Source organism: Ascidiella aspersa, chromosome 7 (genome assembly GCF_963924565.1).
Source record: "Ascidiella aspersa chromosome 7, kaAscAspe10.2, whole genome shotgun sequence".
NCBI lineage: Eukaryota > Metazoa > Chordata > Ascidiacea > Phlebobranchia > Ascidiidae > Ascidiella > Ascidiella aspersa.
Window position 1 is genome coordinate 7,336,563 of NC_139453.1, and position 16,398 is coordinate 7,352,960.

Here is a 16,398-nt window from a genome sequence, read left to right on the forward strand (position 1 = left end):
AGAACGACAGAAAACCTAACCAAGCTTTTCTAACGAGACATATTGCCTTCCTTGTCCAACAAAATTTACACCTTTCAGCCCTTTCGCACAGCAAAACGTTTACACCTATGTCGTACGTATGTGGTTTATACAAACAGCCCGGACGAATAGGGGTGTATTGTAGTTTGTTTTATGTAAGATGTCAACAATTTTCGTCTGCAGACAATCGCGAAACTCAAGCTGCGAAAGTTTTCAAACCAAATGCTGTTGCCATGTCTCGCCCTGCGCTTAATTGGCGCTACAGGCGATGTAGTTAGCCTCATTGCACTTTACGTTAACTGTTTCGAAGTTGGCTTGATAGCCAAATTAAGTAAATATTGATTTACTTGTCACCAGTAAAAAAATAACTTATGAAATTTACCGACCTTAGTTTTTCATTTATTTACGTTATTCATTGTTTTTTAAACTAATTCTTCAAAAAACACATCCCAAACTTTGACTCATAGATTAAAAAAAACACATTGAACGTTAGGGGTTTTCTAAATATCAAGGGACTTGAAAAACCGTAAATCAAATAGGCTGTGGCGGTGATTTAAAGTTGATGGCAGGCTACTTTATAGCCTTGCCCGAGGCTATAAAACTCATTTTATGGCGACATGTTTCGGTAAACTTAACGAAGGAACCCGGGTGTTGTATTAAGGACAGCCGAGGCCCTTTTTCATTAAAATAATGTAGGGAACCATAAGCTGTACATGTTTTGAATTCAAACTTCTACCAACGGTACATACATGTCTTCCGGCTCAACCGCGATCTGTATTTTACCGTCCTCATATACTTTTGTGCGAGCAACGCATAAGCGGTGTTTCATGTTTTTTTTAAGTCACAATAGTCGACTGGTGCAACGAAAGATACACACACATAATGTGTTCAACAAATGTGATCTCGCCCTTGCTTTTTGACCGACGATTCAGAAGTGCATACGGTATTTTCCAACTTACAAGTGTTCATCAGCAATCCAGGCCAAAGTGTATAAACAATGGAAATGACTATCAACAAGCAGTATAGTTGTGTAAATGAAATGTCCGCTTTTTTGTACTTTCAAGTTTATTTTTAGGCTTATTAGGTATAACGAAATAAATTTGAATTATTTACTAACTAAGTCGGCGGTGTTGGGGCTTAATTTTTGGAAATTTCCCTAACCATCCATAACGGTCTCGCTTCCCCTCAAAGTCCCACTTTTTTCCCACTTTGGCGGCCGGGCAGCCTGCTGACGTATCATACGAAATATGGTAACGTTATAAATTCGGTTTATTTGCATTGACGAAGTTACCGATCTGCGTACAACAACATAACGCGCGAAATCAATGGAAAATGGTCTCCTAGAAAAATGCCTATTACAAGTGCGGTAGTATGGTCATCAATGCAATCAGGCTGTGTACTCTATACTTTTTCATGTACCCATGCAACAACAGACTGTAATATTAAAACGAAGCATTTTCTGCACCGCATATATGATATGGTTTTGTATGCACGATAGAGATTACATGTCAGCAGTACAGGTTCGTCTAAATTACAAGTAATAATGCTAATAGGTTATCGTTTAACGAGGCAAAAATGCACTTAGTCTGTTTTGATTTTAAACTTCCTGAGTAATATAACGTTTCGTGGGTTAAATACGTTAAAACAATTTACATATAAATTTTATAAATCCTACTATGATAACAGAAAGCGTACGTCCGTATACTTTACTAAAAAATCAGGACAAAATAGCATTAGAAAAACGTGGTTCTCTTGAGGTCGATATGAAACATATTTACAAACATGCAACTGAAATAGATACTAAACGCGAAAAACAGACAACCGACAATAGGAATATTCATACAAAAATCGGCCTTGCAAAGCTTTCAATTCCTGAATGTTGCCAAAGCTCGTCTTAAACCGAACGTAAACTGTGCGGTGTGAAATTCAAACGATTGGGGAAAAGGAGAAATTAATTGCAATAATTATACGTTGTGTTAATCTTGTTATCGCCAAGACAAAAATGCTTCTTAGGGAGATTTCAACAAAAAAAGTGCCCGACTTTCCCGGCGGAGAGGTCACCTTGTCAAACAGCAGCAAGACATTTATCCTGAGCGTTAGGGGCGGCAACCTTCTTTTCACTGAAGGCCTTCGTACATCTTGGCGATCTCTTCCTTGTAACGAGCCTGAACCTGGGGACGTTTGGTTTTTAAACTGGGCGTCATTAAGTTGTTTTCGATTGTGAAAGCTTCAGTCGTAAGGTGGATTTTCTTCGGCTAGACAAAAAACAATGTGTTTTTAAGCTCATTACTTTGGTTGGTTATGTTTGAAACAGTTCGAACTGAACTTTGACCGGAACTTTATGAACCGGATTTGAGCCAATTTTTGTCGAATGGTAACCGAACCTGAACCGTTTTTCTTGAGATTTTAAGGAGCCGAAACGTAGCCTAACTTAACGGAATATTTTGAAAGAAATCGAACCCTAACCTTAACCGAACCCGAAACTTTCAAGAAAAGCGGTTCACTCCAGCATGACGTCACAACTTGTAGTTTACTCAGCCAAGTTATTTTATGTTCAAAATTTAACGAAAAAAGGAATATTCATTGAATAAAACGATGATTTTTATTCGTTAGATGTTTTAATAAAGAGTTGCTTGTGTGGGGCGCAGCCACAATAAAATAATAATAATTGCCAACGAACAAACGACAAACAGTACTTACAGGTACTTGCGATATACGTACAATACTTAACCTCCGTAACGTAGGCGATCTGATTCCAGCTAAGTGAACAGTAAGATTGTTCGTTTTTGGTATAAAATCAAATCCCTTATATACTTTATACCAGATGGCGTTAATTAAATTTCATAACAGCCCGGTTTTGCCACGCAACGAAGAACAGGAAATTCTAAGCAATTCACTACGAGTATAGCAATATGTTGGCAGTTTGATGAATTCACACAGGCTGGTGTGACGACGTCACAATCCAGCAGACTGTTTCAATGGAATGAACGGAGTTTCAACCCGGTAACAATATGGAGCGCAAACCGCTACACTTGTTTATTAATCCTTACCGAAAATTGAATTACATACGGGTGTTAATCTATAATTTTTCTTCACATTTGTCTATACGCAACAATTGTATCCGAACTGGAACTTTATAAACCGTTTTCGAAAACAAATTTAGTCGAACCGAAACTGAACCGCATTCCGAAGAAAACCTTGAACCCGAACCGGAATAGTCAAACGGTTCGACTACCTGGTTTCAAATTGTTAAACTTTAAAGGGAGCCAGAACACTAAAAGGCCTAATCATCGCGGAACGGATAATAATGGCCGCGGGGCCGATATTAATTTTGGTGTAAATTTCTATTTAGTTCATTATCGTTAAAGGAATTAAATACAAACTGCTCCGTAGTTAGCTATCATAACTGTAGTTAGCTATCATAAATTGTCCACCAGTCAAAAAAGTTAAAATTTAGTATGGGATTGTATCCGAACAAATTTCAGCTGCACTTCATCTTCATGAAGTAAAAAATATGCCGGGCTGGTAGAATTAACTCTGCGTGCTGCAGCTGGCTCCCGAACGATAGTTTGGTGCCCCCTCTTGTGGAGAAACCATTGAACACTGTCCAAAGCATTACTGTTGGCATTGTGTAATGATTTACGTTTCTATCCTAATTTTGATTTCTATTTGGTATTAAATGCCTTAGGTGGGTCATAAGACCTATTTAACCATTTTCAGTCTTTTGAACAAATGACTTTACTTGGATATCAGTCATGAAGTCGAATAACTTGGGTTAAAGTTTAGGGTTTTTCAATAAAATTTGGTTATTTGTTCCACTAAAGAGTAAATTGCTTTCTATATGTTGCGTTTTAGTAGATTTATTGCTTTTATTATCGGACGAGTTTACGAATTTAAATACTTAAATGTTTTATTTTTACGATCTCTTAAAATTAAATTGATTTGTTAAAATTTAAAACTTGATATAAACTTGCTCTAATAATGACTTGACTTGCTATACAGTTTTCTAACGTTCTAATTTGGACTTTTGAAACGACTCGTTCACAACACTGTAACTTACAATTTCAAAGCTTTGAAGGCCGCGTAGTTTTGCATGAGCAACCAAGTCCTGGTAGATGAGATCTTTCACAGATTCCTTCCTACACAGCTCTTCGAAGTTCCCGTTCTCTCCTTTGGAGGAACACCATCCCGGAAGAGTCTCTTCATCTGGAACAACCACCGCAACCAGAGTGGCCTTTAAACTCTCGCCGTACAAGAATACCTGAATAAATTAACTCTTGTTATATTTTTGCGGTTGTCCTCACTTGTTTATATTAGGATGTGGAACCACTGTGCTCTAAATTACAGCTTTTAGGATAATTGAACATGGTGTACGTATAGTAAAATACACGAGTTACGATTGTCAGGCAGATGAAAACGACCGTCATATTGTTAATGTTCTATTGCAGGGATTTCCATACTTTTCATTCTGGAGCCTTTTTAATTTCATAAAACTTTTCCACGATTCTTCACAGAAAAGTGGAAAGCTATCTGCTTCAAAGTGATTTGTAACCCAGATGTTTGTTTCTTTACAATATGCTTAACATATGCACAACGAAAGACGAAAAGGAAACAGCATACATAGATGCAATAGTTATGTGTTTAATACATGTAGCTGAATTCACAAACCTTAACACACGTTCGACAAGTCCTGGTATAATATATATGACCCATAGCTTACCTGTGTAATTGCAGCGCACTGGACGATAATTTGTTCAATTTTCTCAGGAGCAATGTACTCGCCCTGAGCCAGTTTAAAGATGTTCTTCTTGCGGTCAATAATCTTAAGGGTTCCGTTCTGTTAGATTAATATGACATAGTTAGTTATAAGTAGCAGCAATATCAAAATCTTGGTATTCGAAAGGTTCTTGATCCATTTCTATATGAGTATTACCATTTTCTATATGGGTATTACCATTTTCTATATGGGTATTACTATTTTCTATATGGGTAACTTTGGAACATAATGGTTGGAGGTTGTAGTAAGACGTAAGAAGAATATCAAAGCCCATACAGAAGTAGGTATCATTTTGAACGTTTCGAATAACTCTTTATTCATTTTCAACATATATGGGTAACAGTTACCAATTTTCTATATGGGCTTTATAAGGATGTCTGATACTTGACATTTTATTCCGATACCGGTGCCCGATATTTTAGACAAAAAGTATCGCGACCCGATCCGATACCAAATGACGTCATTACTATGCTCAAACAAGCAGAAAAATATGAAATTGAAACATTCAAAGAAAAGTTTTTCAGTTAACGAGGCGAAATTGGCTTGCGCGTTAAGAAGTTGATTACATATAGTTGTTACATATATAACTGTTACAAATATAACTGATCAAGGCAAAAATGGCTGTGTTGGATCTCAAATCACGGTTAAAAAAATATATTAAATTGGATTTGGATCGGCACCAATTCCATCATAGTGTCGGACGAGTAGCGATTCTACTACTTCATAAGCTTTCGACTCCGATCCGATATTATCGGACATCCCTAGGCTTTACAATTCCAACTACTTGACTAAAAACCTCAAATATTATTCTCCAATGTAATTCTCCAATGTAATCTACCATATTTATAACAACACAAATTAGTTTCTTTTAACTGGATCCAAAATTAAAAAAAAGCAGGGAGTCGAACCGTTTGACTTTTCCGGTTCAGGTTCGGTTCGGGTTCAAGGATTTTTTCGGAATACGGTTCAGTTCCGGTTTTGGTTCGGAGCTATTTAAAAGTTCCGGTTCAGCTCCGGTTCGATCATCGCTATTTCAAAACCGGGTTATAAAGTTCCGGTTCAGATACAATATAATTTGCGTTAACTCTCAAAATGTCGGTCGATAAATGTAGAGAATAATGTTTGAATTGTAAGTCATTTAATCTAAGTTACGTGACTTAAAAAAAAACAGCAACTCATTATTTAAAAAAACAGCAACTCATTATTGAAATATCTAAAAAAATTAATATCAACGATTTTTTCATTCAATATTCATATTTTTTTCATAAAATTTCGAATATGGCGTAACTTGACTCTGTAAAATAGAAGTTGTGACGTCATGCTGGAGCGAATCGCTTTTGTTAACAGGTTCGGGTTAGGTTAGGGTTCAGTACTTTTTATTCGGTTCAGTTCCGGTTCGACTCCTTAAAATCTTATAAAAACCGGTTCAGGTTCGGTTACGGTTCGGATAAAATTGACCCAAAACCGGTTCATAAAGTTCCGGTTCGGTTCCGGTTCGACTCCCTGAAAAAAAGTAAAATCTAACTATGCATTTCGGTTTGACCGGCTTTTTAAATCCTGAGAAATATAATTCCAAGTATAAGATTAAAGCCTATACCGACGCTTTGTTTATATTTTATAAGTAGGCTAGGTATAATTCAACTAGGAGGCCTTTATCTGTAAACTAAGGCCAAAGATTTCCTTATATGATTTTGGCCGCGTGAACGATTGATATGAATAACGCAACAGAAATAGAAGAAAACAATAAAGCACGCTTCAGGTATAGAAACGTAAAATTTGCGCTAGGGATATAACTGATATAACTTTTGCCTGATATATCTATTGCTTTGCCAGATGTTCACGGCCTCCCCTGACTACACGTCCCTGTGTGCAACCTTTATGACGTCTTGCTGTGCCTGTATTTGAGCGCGACTCTTGCAGTACTGCGTTGTTCATTACTTGTGTTCTTATACGTCGCGGTGTGTTACGTACCTTGCCAGCAAATACTACACATACCTGGAGCCACATTCCCACGTCCCCCGTATGATGCCACCCGTCTTCGTCCAGCGCTTCCTTCGTCTTCTCTTCGTTCTTATAGTATCCCTGGAAGATGTTGGGTCCTTTTACGCAAATCTCGCCCTTGCCGTCCTTGGCAAAGTAGTTTTTCTCGGGCACGTCGACCAGCTTGATGAGATTGCTGAGGGTCGGGGTTCCAACGCCGCCCGTGAAAAAGTCTCCTGGAATAGAGACTGTGCACAGGCCCTCGGTTTGGCCGTATCCTACGGTCAAGATCAATAAGTGTAAGTTTTTACACGCAAGTCGCCAAAAGTAATATGTTAGAGCGAGGCAATGAGTGTTAGATTTTAATTATGTTAGTCGTGTATTTTTCGTGAGTAGGTGTGTGGTTGTTTTGGTTCGTGAGTGAGTGAGTGAGTGAGTGAGTGAGTGAGTGGGTGGGTGGATGAGTGAGTGAGTGAGTGAGTGAGTGAGTGAGTGGGTGGGTGGATGAGTGAGTGAGTGAGTGAGTGAGTGAGTGAGTGAGTGAGTGAGTGAGTGAGTGAGTGAGTGAGTGAGTGAGTGAGTGAGTGAGTGAGTGAGTGAGTGAGTGAGTGAGTGAGTGAGTGAGTGAGTGAGTGAGTGAGTGAGTGAGTGAGTGAGTGAGTGAGTGAGTGAGTGAGTGAGTGAGTGAGTGAGTGAGTGAGTGAGTGAGTGAGTGAGTGAGTGAGTGAGTGAGTGAGTGAGTGAGTGAGTGAGTGAGTGAGTGAGTGAGTGAGTGAGTGAGTGAGATATTACTGAGGGTGAGCAATAGTGGCGGTCAGGCACCTTTGACTCTTTTAAAGAAGGAATCTGGCTCGCAGATAGATTTGACGCCTTAAAAAAGTTAAGAAAAAAAATCGAAATTTTATTAGGCATCTTTTTACCTTCAGTAATGGGAATGGACAAAGCAATTCGTATGAAATTGATGACATCCTGAGAGATGGGAGCAGCTCCTGTTAAGCAATACTTAACACGACCGCCAAGCCGAGCTGAAACTTTGCTGAAAAATATAGAAATTATTTTCACAGTATGTTTGAGCGACTTTGTTTACAACAATGAAAATAAATAATGATTGCATCAAAATATTTTATAGTATAAGAACAACATTGTTCATTTTAGCATTAGAGTAGAACATATTGTCAACTTTTTGAAAAACGGTTTAAACGTTTGAGCAGGCTAATAGTTTTAAAAACAATTGTACGACACTGGACAAGGCGCTAGAGACACGTGTTTGCTGAAAACACTTTGTTGAAATTAAAAGCAATTAGTGGTTGTGGCCATTAGACACTTTATTACTGGAAAATCAATTGTAAACTTGTTACAACGAGCCAATTACAGCTTTTATTGAGTGGGTGAGATTCTGCAGTTATTAGTTAAAAAGTGTTACTTTTATTTTTACATCACAAAAGTAGGCTATATTTAAGATGCGTTAAAAGTTAAAGCGTTAACTTTTTTCCAATACTTCACTTAAATACTTCTTTGCCGAAAAGTCAAATTGTGAACTTGTTACAACAAACCAATTAAAGCGTTTAATAATTTAGTAAAATTCTGCACTTATTAGTTTGAGATAAAGGTATTACTATTTGTTTTTACGTCACAAAAGTTATTGCCAATGAACTCACCTAAATATGAGCCAATCCTAAATTGTATTGCTGGCCACAACTCCCTTTTCTAACTGCGCCATCTTGGACCAAACTGCTATCTCCAGCAACCACTTTTTAACTGATGACGTCGACACTCCAGCCCAGACCTGAAACGTAAAACATTTCAGTTATGCTAAAGAAAAATCCTATTTTTGCTCGGACATGCACTTCGGTTCTTGGTTACAAATAACAGTGTTATAATGACCTAAACCAAAGGGCTGACTAAAGTTTTTAAATGACTTGACTTGGATTTAAGTCATTTTGTCAAATAACTTTGGATCGCATTAAGTGTTTTTCATTAAACTTTATCTCATGTTTTGCTCATTAAACACTTTAATTGCTGTATATTGCGTTTGTGTAATTTTTTCTAGGTGAATTGTAGCTTACAATTGGACGAGTTTACCTATTTTAATAGTTTTACAGTTCACTTATATGTCAATGACATGACTTTGAAATTGACTTGGATTACCTTATCGTAGATCCTGTTCAGTAGTCGAGGTACGATGGGCGTTATTGTTGGTTGGAGTTCTGCGAAGTCATCGAGAAGTAGTTTAACGTCTCCCTGGAAGAAGCCGCACCTGAAGCAATATAATACTAGTCATAGATGCGATTTTTTTAACATTTTTTAAGTTAGACGCTATAACAACCATAGGATTTTCAAATTGTACTTAGATTTTATTTACCCAAGATTAAAAAAAGAATGTTAAGAAACAAGAGAGTTGTAATCACTTAAGTCAAGGACTCGACATGGAATAGTGAAATTTCTAAATTTTGGGTGATTTTTCTAAGATTTTGCACGTAAAATAATTTGATTGCTATCTGTTACGTTATTGTTATACATTAGTTTATTTATATTTTAAAATCGGACGAGTTTAGCAAATTTTACCCCAAAACGAGTTTACCAGTTATAACGATTTGTTTTTAACAGTGTTGTAAACAAGTCATTTTGAAATGACTCAAGTCAAGTCATATGAAAAATAACATAAGTCCAAGTCAAGTCTTTTGCAAAAATAACAAGTCAAGCCCCAGTCAAGTCAATGTGAGAGCAAGTCAATTTCAAGTCATGTCATTGACATAAAAGTAAACTGTTAAATTATTAAAATAGGTAAACTCGTCCGACTGTAAGCAACAATTTAACTAAAAAATAACACAAACGCAGTACACAGAAATTAAAGTGCTAAATGTGCAAAACAAGAGATAAAGTGTAATGAAAAATACTTAATTCAATTCCAAGTTATTTGACAAAATGACTTAAGTCTAAGTCAAGTAATTTGGTCAAAAGACTTAAGTCAAGTCAAGTCATTTGAAAACAGTGACTTGGAGTCAAGCCAAAGACTAAAGTCATTACAACACTGGTTTTTAAAACAATGACTTAACTTAAAGTGAACTTGGTATAATATAGATTTAACTGGAACTTAACTGGACAACTGATGACTTGGACTGGTACTTGACTTGGACTTAAGTTAGTTATGAAGTCATTTCAAAATAATGGCATAAACAATAATGACTAATTTGCGAGAACAGTCATATGAAAACAGGAACTTAACTTTAGCTATCTAATGCAGTGCTGTGACAGCTTAGGATGCAAAATTTAGTTTTATTACCTGCCGCCCACGTAGTAGACTGCGACGGACATCATCTGCTCGAAAATGTGGGCCAATGGCAAGTAGGAAATGTAAACGTCCGTGTTGTCAATTTTCAGGAAGCTCTAAGAAAGATGATCAACGCTTCGTGAAAAACAATATTACAAACGACAATTGTCGTGATTGTCTAATAATATTCAGTCAAATTACGATATATGATTGTGTTTCAATACAAGCAGAAGTATACATATTTTGATCCCCAAAGTTAAATTTAAATTTCGACATTCAGGTCTTACTCGGACAGAGTAGTCTTGTACAGACATAGCTAAGTTTTATTCCGACATAGCTCGGTCTTATACCGACATAGCTAGGTCTTATACATACATAGCTAGGGCTTATACATACATAGCTAGGTCTTATACATATATAGCTAGGTCTTATACAGACATAGCTAGGTCTTATTCCAATATACCTAGGTCTTATACCCACATAGCTAGGTCTTATACAGACATAGCTAGGTCCTATTCCAATATACCTAGGTCTTATACCCACATATCTTGGTCTTATACATACATAGCTAGGTCTTATACAGACATAGCTAGGTCTTATTTCAACATGGCTAGGTCTTATACAGACATAGCTAGGTTTTATTCCGACAGAGTTAGATCTTATAGTTGTTTCAAACCATAGGTATTATGTGTTACCGTTAGTACCACTTCAACCAAACTGGGTAATCCTGGTCAGCTAACCTTACAACCAACAGCATAGACACCAGCATGGTTAGCTATCATGTTGGCGTGGGTCATCATTACACCCTTAGGCATTCCAGTTGTTCCACTAGTGTAGCAGATTGTGTGCAGGTCCTCAGGCTTAGGGGGCTGCGAAAGTTATAAATCAGCATAAATTCAGAACAAAAGCTACCAGTGTTGCAAACAAGTCATTTTAAAATGACTTAAGTCCCAGTCAAGTCATTCGTAAAATAACTTAAGTCCAAGTCAAGTATTTTTTAATAAATAACAAGTCAAGTCCCATTCCAAGTCATCGGTTGCCCAAGTCAAGTCATACTGAAAGCCAGTCAACTTCATGTCAAGCTCTTGTAACAAAAATAAAACTTTGAATTATGAAAACTGGCTAACTCCTCCGATTATGAGCAATTATTCAAGAAAAAATAACATAAAGGCAACATACAGCAAGCAAATTGTTTTATTTGCAAAGATTCGGATAAATAACGCAATTTTATAAATAACTGCTTAATGAAAACAATTTAGTTAAACCCAAGTCCTTTGTCCAAAAGACTTAAGTCAAGTCAAATGACTTAACTCAAGTCATTTGAAAACAGTGACTTAAGTGTACTTAAGTAAAATCATTGACTTAAGTCATTACAACACCGAGAGCTTGCAAGTTGACCGCCGATGGCGGTAGATTGCTCGCAAGACTTTGCGTACAGTATTTAATTTATATATAATGCTTATCCAAGCTAGGGTTCCAAAACCATTTCTTACCGCAACTTAAACTCAACGGGGCGCGGTTTCGTTTAAACAATTTATTTTTAGCTAACTGTTTTAGGTATTTTTGGCAAAATGGTTGTGTGCTTATTGAATCGAAAGTATTGCTCAGAGCTAACACGTTTGCCATTTTTGTTTAATTTTTGTTTTTTTAGCAACTTGACTTGCACTTCAATTGGGAAGGCAGGGAAGGGAAATAATAGAGACTGGCTACATGTTTTCAACAATTGACTGGACTTGCTTTTTTCCCATTATCGTGAGAAGAACTTAATGGTTTCAAAGTGACATTCTAACAGGGCTTGTTGACTTTGTAAGACAAATGATAGAGACTATCGACGACCTCTTTTGCAAGTGATGTAACTTTGGGACTTTACAAACAACTTGAGAAAAACTAAAGTCTTTTTAAAAGAGCTTGCTTTAAGTATATATAGGCGGTGGTAGAAAAAGTTAACATAATTGTAGGATTGTGCGTTTTTCCAAACTCCTGCAAACAATCAGAAAAAAGTTCAACTCACCACGAAGTCCTTTTGTTCCTTGGCACCAGCCTCTTCTACCTCTTTGAAGGTCATGACCTTGGTGCCAGTCTCTTCGGCGAGTTTTTTATTTTCGTCGTTCAATTCCTCAACGATGACGATTAGCTTGAATGAAAAAGCGCCTTCCTTCACTCCATTCAGAAGCAAAGATGCTTTCTTGTTATTGTCCACTACGATGTAATGCAGTTCGCCTGGTAGTATAAGTTGAAAGTAAGTTTAAGTAAGCATCTTGGGTCTACAGCAGGGCTTCCCAAACGTTTCGGTCTGTGATACTAAAACTTTCGCGACGCCCTTGGTTTAACAGCTTAAAACGTAAGATTTATTGTTGCCTGCTTTGTCACGTATTTGTAGTGGTAAATGTGCCATTATTGTGTCTAACAGAAAAAACGAACAATTTTATGGATGCAACAATTTGTATAAAATTTTATACGGACTTTTTCGCGACTTCAAATATGGATCTAAGTAACGGCACTTTTTCTCTTAGGAAATAATGCCATTTTTGACAATATGACCAGCAAGATAGAAACAGAACAAACATGGCCGGCCTAACGAAAATGGTCAGGAATAAATGATATATATTATCGCATACATTGGGTGATGATATGCTTCATTGCTTCAACTCCCAGTGTTTCATAGAGCGTGACAACCACCATAGAGTAATTGTTACACGCCTGTTCTGCCACTTTCCATTCGACGCGATTCTGAGAGAAAATCCCAATAAACTGTCTCGGCTCCGCTTTGGCGCCCTCTAGCAGTAGTCCGGAACTGAAGTTCTTGGTGCGATCGAGAACCTGAGGGTTATAAAAAAATGAGAACTTTATTGTAAGTACACCGAAAGCCATCGCAGACTAACCGAATCTCTCCATCAACGATGCAAGAAAGACAGGCTACAAAACTCTACCAATAGAGCTACACAGGCTCAGAGAGGCGAGTCGAGAAACAACTATTCGCCAATAATGCTTGCTACATTCTGTGAGTACTACTTCAGACAATTACACTCTGAAGAGAATAGACACATTTAATTCCTATGAACCATGTCTTTGTATCGCTTCCACAGTATATGAAATTTTGAAAAAATTTTCTCTGGACCGATTTTAAACGATCTAACCATGTTAACTACTTCAGTCGGCGACCCAACTAAATTAAACGGTGGCTAAATTTCGTGGCGCGACAAGAAGCTAATACAATGGGATGCATATTTCCAAGTCAAATAATACCTGCTGATATGTGAGCCATTGGTAAGGAGTAGTGGGTGATGCTTTCCATCCTAAACAAGGTCCTCCATCTGGAAACAAACAAAACCGATAGCTTAAACGCAACTCAAGTCCTACTTTGAAGTTCTGACATTTCACAATTTGTTCCGCTATCGATGCCCCATATTTACACATAAAAAAGTTTCGTGATCCGATCATAAAACGAAAATACTTCATCATTGTGCTAACTGGTCGATGAAGTAAAACTCCTTGAGGTCTTTCGTTCAGGCTGTTGGGCTGAAATTGCTTTAGCGTGTTACCCGTAGTGGTTATCATTGTGATTTTGATAAATTTACGTTTCAAGGTTGAAATCGCTGCGTTAAATCGCAAATAATTAAGCTCAAAATTCCTATTCTAATCTGGTATGTGATCGGTACCTATACTAACTACTACCACTTGGCATCTGGTATCGGCTCCGATCAGATATTATCATCCCTATTCCTACTGCAAGCTTTAAAGTGTTTTAAAAGGTTAAACATAGGATAACGAGTGGATGAAGTATGTCTTGCAGGTAACAACGCATATTTGGTGAAATGCCAACACTTTGCCAACGAAAACAATTGTACAATAATTTTTTTAGCAGAAGACACTTAATAGCGGTTCACAACCCCACTTCAAAGAATATCAGGCAAATTATTATTTCGTGAAAGGATGGATACTAAAGTGCATTCCTGATTTTCGAGTTGAAAACAAACCGTTATAATCCAATATACAAAGTTTCAGATAACTTACTAGATTTCCTGAGACCCCTGTTAAAAACGTCGTACAGCGTTCTAGTCTCTGGTTCCAGGTAGGCGATCGGGTGACCGTTTATCAGCATCGCACAGGCTCGGACGGTTTCATCGCCCTGTGAGTAGCAAATGGGTTGTACAAAGTTAGAACGTGCAATATTTAGAATATTTTTTCAAGCATTTATGCTGAATGTAAAGTTCATACCGAAAGTAACTTTTACAAAACCACTGTTGACAGTAGCTCTTTCTTATACATGCGGCCAATGACTTGACTTGACTTAAGTTTTTTGACCAAATGACTTGGCTTAAAATAAAATGTTTTTAAAGTCAAAATAAAAATAAAAATGGGTTGTTTATCGCAATTTTTTGTAAATAAACAATTTGCTGTTTGATAGTAAAGTTACTCTCCAATCGGACAGGACAAAAACTTGTTGCGGTGTCTGTGATGAAAGTTATTCACAAGCACCAAAGCAAGGAACCTTTAAGTTACCGATTTAGCTGCAAGTCTGGTTAAACTTACTGTTACATTGCAGATAGCGGATAGCAGTTTAGCATCTTTTGCAAAAAAAAAAAATGCATTCTGAGCGCAACGTTACGACTCATGACACGACAGATGGACTCGTGTTATGTCAAACTGATCGGTCTCAGACTAAAGTCCACTTTTTGACCCGCGGTTCTTTGCGGGGTTACTCGCCGTCATCCGGCAAATAACCCGGTCACTTCAACATCGTGTTGTTTTGTGCAAAGCGGGTGCAGTCATGAATCATTCAGCAGCTGTTTTAACGACGTTTTCAACAAACAAACCTTATAACCTAATAGGATTCCGAAATAAAACGCGATATCATTTAACCCAGTAGTTAAGGTACTCCCATTGTTTCATGTTCAGGTGTATGCAGTTGCGTTTTAGAGTTGCCATAATTCTGTCTTGAAAACAGCATGCCGTTTCAAGCTTCATGGGTTTGGTCCAAATTAGGCGCAACCAATATCAACTTGACGACGTTTCAAAAAATGATTTTTAATGTGGCCACCATACACTAATTAAGGAACAAATTTAAGAAAAAAAAACTATACTCGTGTTGCCATACTGCTTTGGATTTTAAATAATGTAAAATGTCTGTTATTCTTCATTTTAAATCGCCACTACAGTAAAAGTTGCAGTAATATGCAACCGAAAGATTTGCAATGTGTTTTTGACACCTTACTGACTAGTTACATCAAAGTTTAAACCCAGCTGGTACAAACGAATTTAAAAGCTCCTCTCTATAGCACGGTAATTCCCCGATCCGCAAATCCACACTGTATTTATTTCGTGTCGTTTATGAGGTAATGGGCTTGGAAAAATGTTACTGAATAAAGATATACCTCTAACACGTAACTAAATTTAAAACCGTAAAAGTCAAATTGAACGTAATGTTAAAACTTTAAGCTGTAAATTAGGGCTTTTCAATGCCGCAAGTTGTTAGTTAAATAAACAGTATATGTTTTGGTTAAATGCTGAAATACATTGTTGATGATGATTTACTATGCTGAAATACATTGTTTGTTGATGTTAAATGCTGAAATACATTGTTTGTTGATGATTACGCACAATACAACCTTTTTGTTCTAGAGACCACCATTTTTTTGGTAATATTTTAATTATTCGGTAGTTAAAACTTAAAACCATTAGGACTTTATTTGGATCAAAATTCCATTGACATTTAGTGATGCATGTTTTTATTATTGTGAAATGTGAGAATTTTGGCCCCCGATCCAACAATGGCTGAGAACCACATGCAGTTTAGACTCAAATAGTTTACGAGCAGCACAAATTTTGGTTTCTATCTAAATAAAAACCGGTGAACAATGGATGAAAGAGGAATAATTCGCTTACCGAAACGCATAAAAGTTTACAGGTTAAGTCAAAAAGTTACGTCAGAGCGAAACATCTAAAAAAGCTTCGGAAACTTGATGTTATCGTTTGGTAAATAAACATGCAACCAAAATCCTTAAAAAAAAAAAAAAAAAAGGGGGACATTTTTAATGTTTTTTTACGCCGTTCCGGTTTACTTCCACAACTGATGCTAACTGTAAGTTGCACATTAAGCGAACTGACAAAAACGGTAAAATCCAAAATAAACGAAATAGCTTACCCCGACGGCTACAGTCTGTTTCTTGCAGAGCTCACTTGGGTCGATGTCCTTGTAAGTGCAGTTGGGGTCAAACCCATCTTCTCTAGACATCGTCTGTTCGTCACTCATTCTTGTGCTTCTCAACAGACAAATTATATAGGCCTAGTTGTGTGCGAAAGTATAGATTGTCCTACACGCTATACAAAGCATTTAATAGCTGCACGAAAC

General features: G+C 37.1%; 1 pseudogene; it reads right to left on the reverse strand.

Annotated features, from left to right (window-relative positions):
• Positions 1 to 2,135: 2,135 nt before the first annotated feature.
• LOC146137490 (long-chain-fatty-acid--CoA ligase 1-like) lies at positions 2,136 to 16,299 on the reverse strand (annotated as a pseudogene).
• Between the last annotated feature and the right edge of the window lie 99 nt (positions 16,300 to 16,398).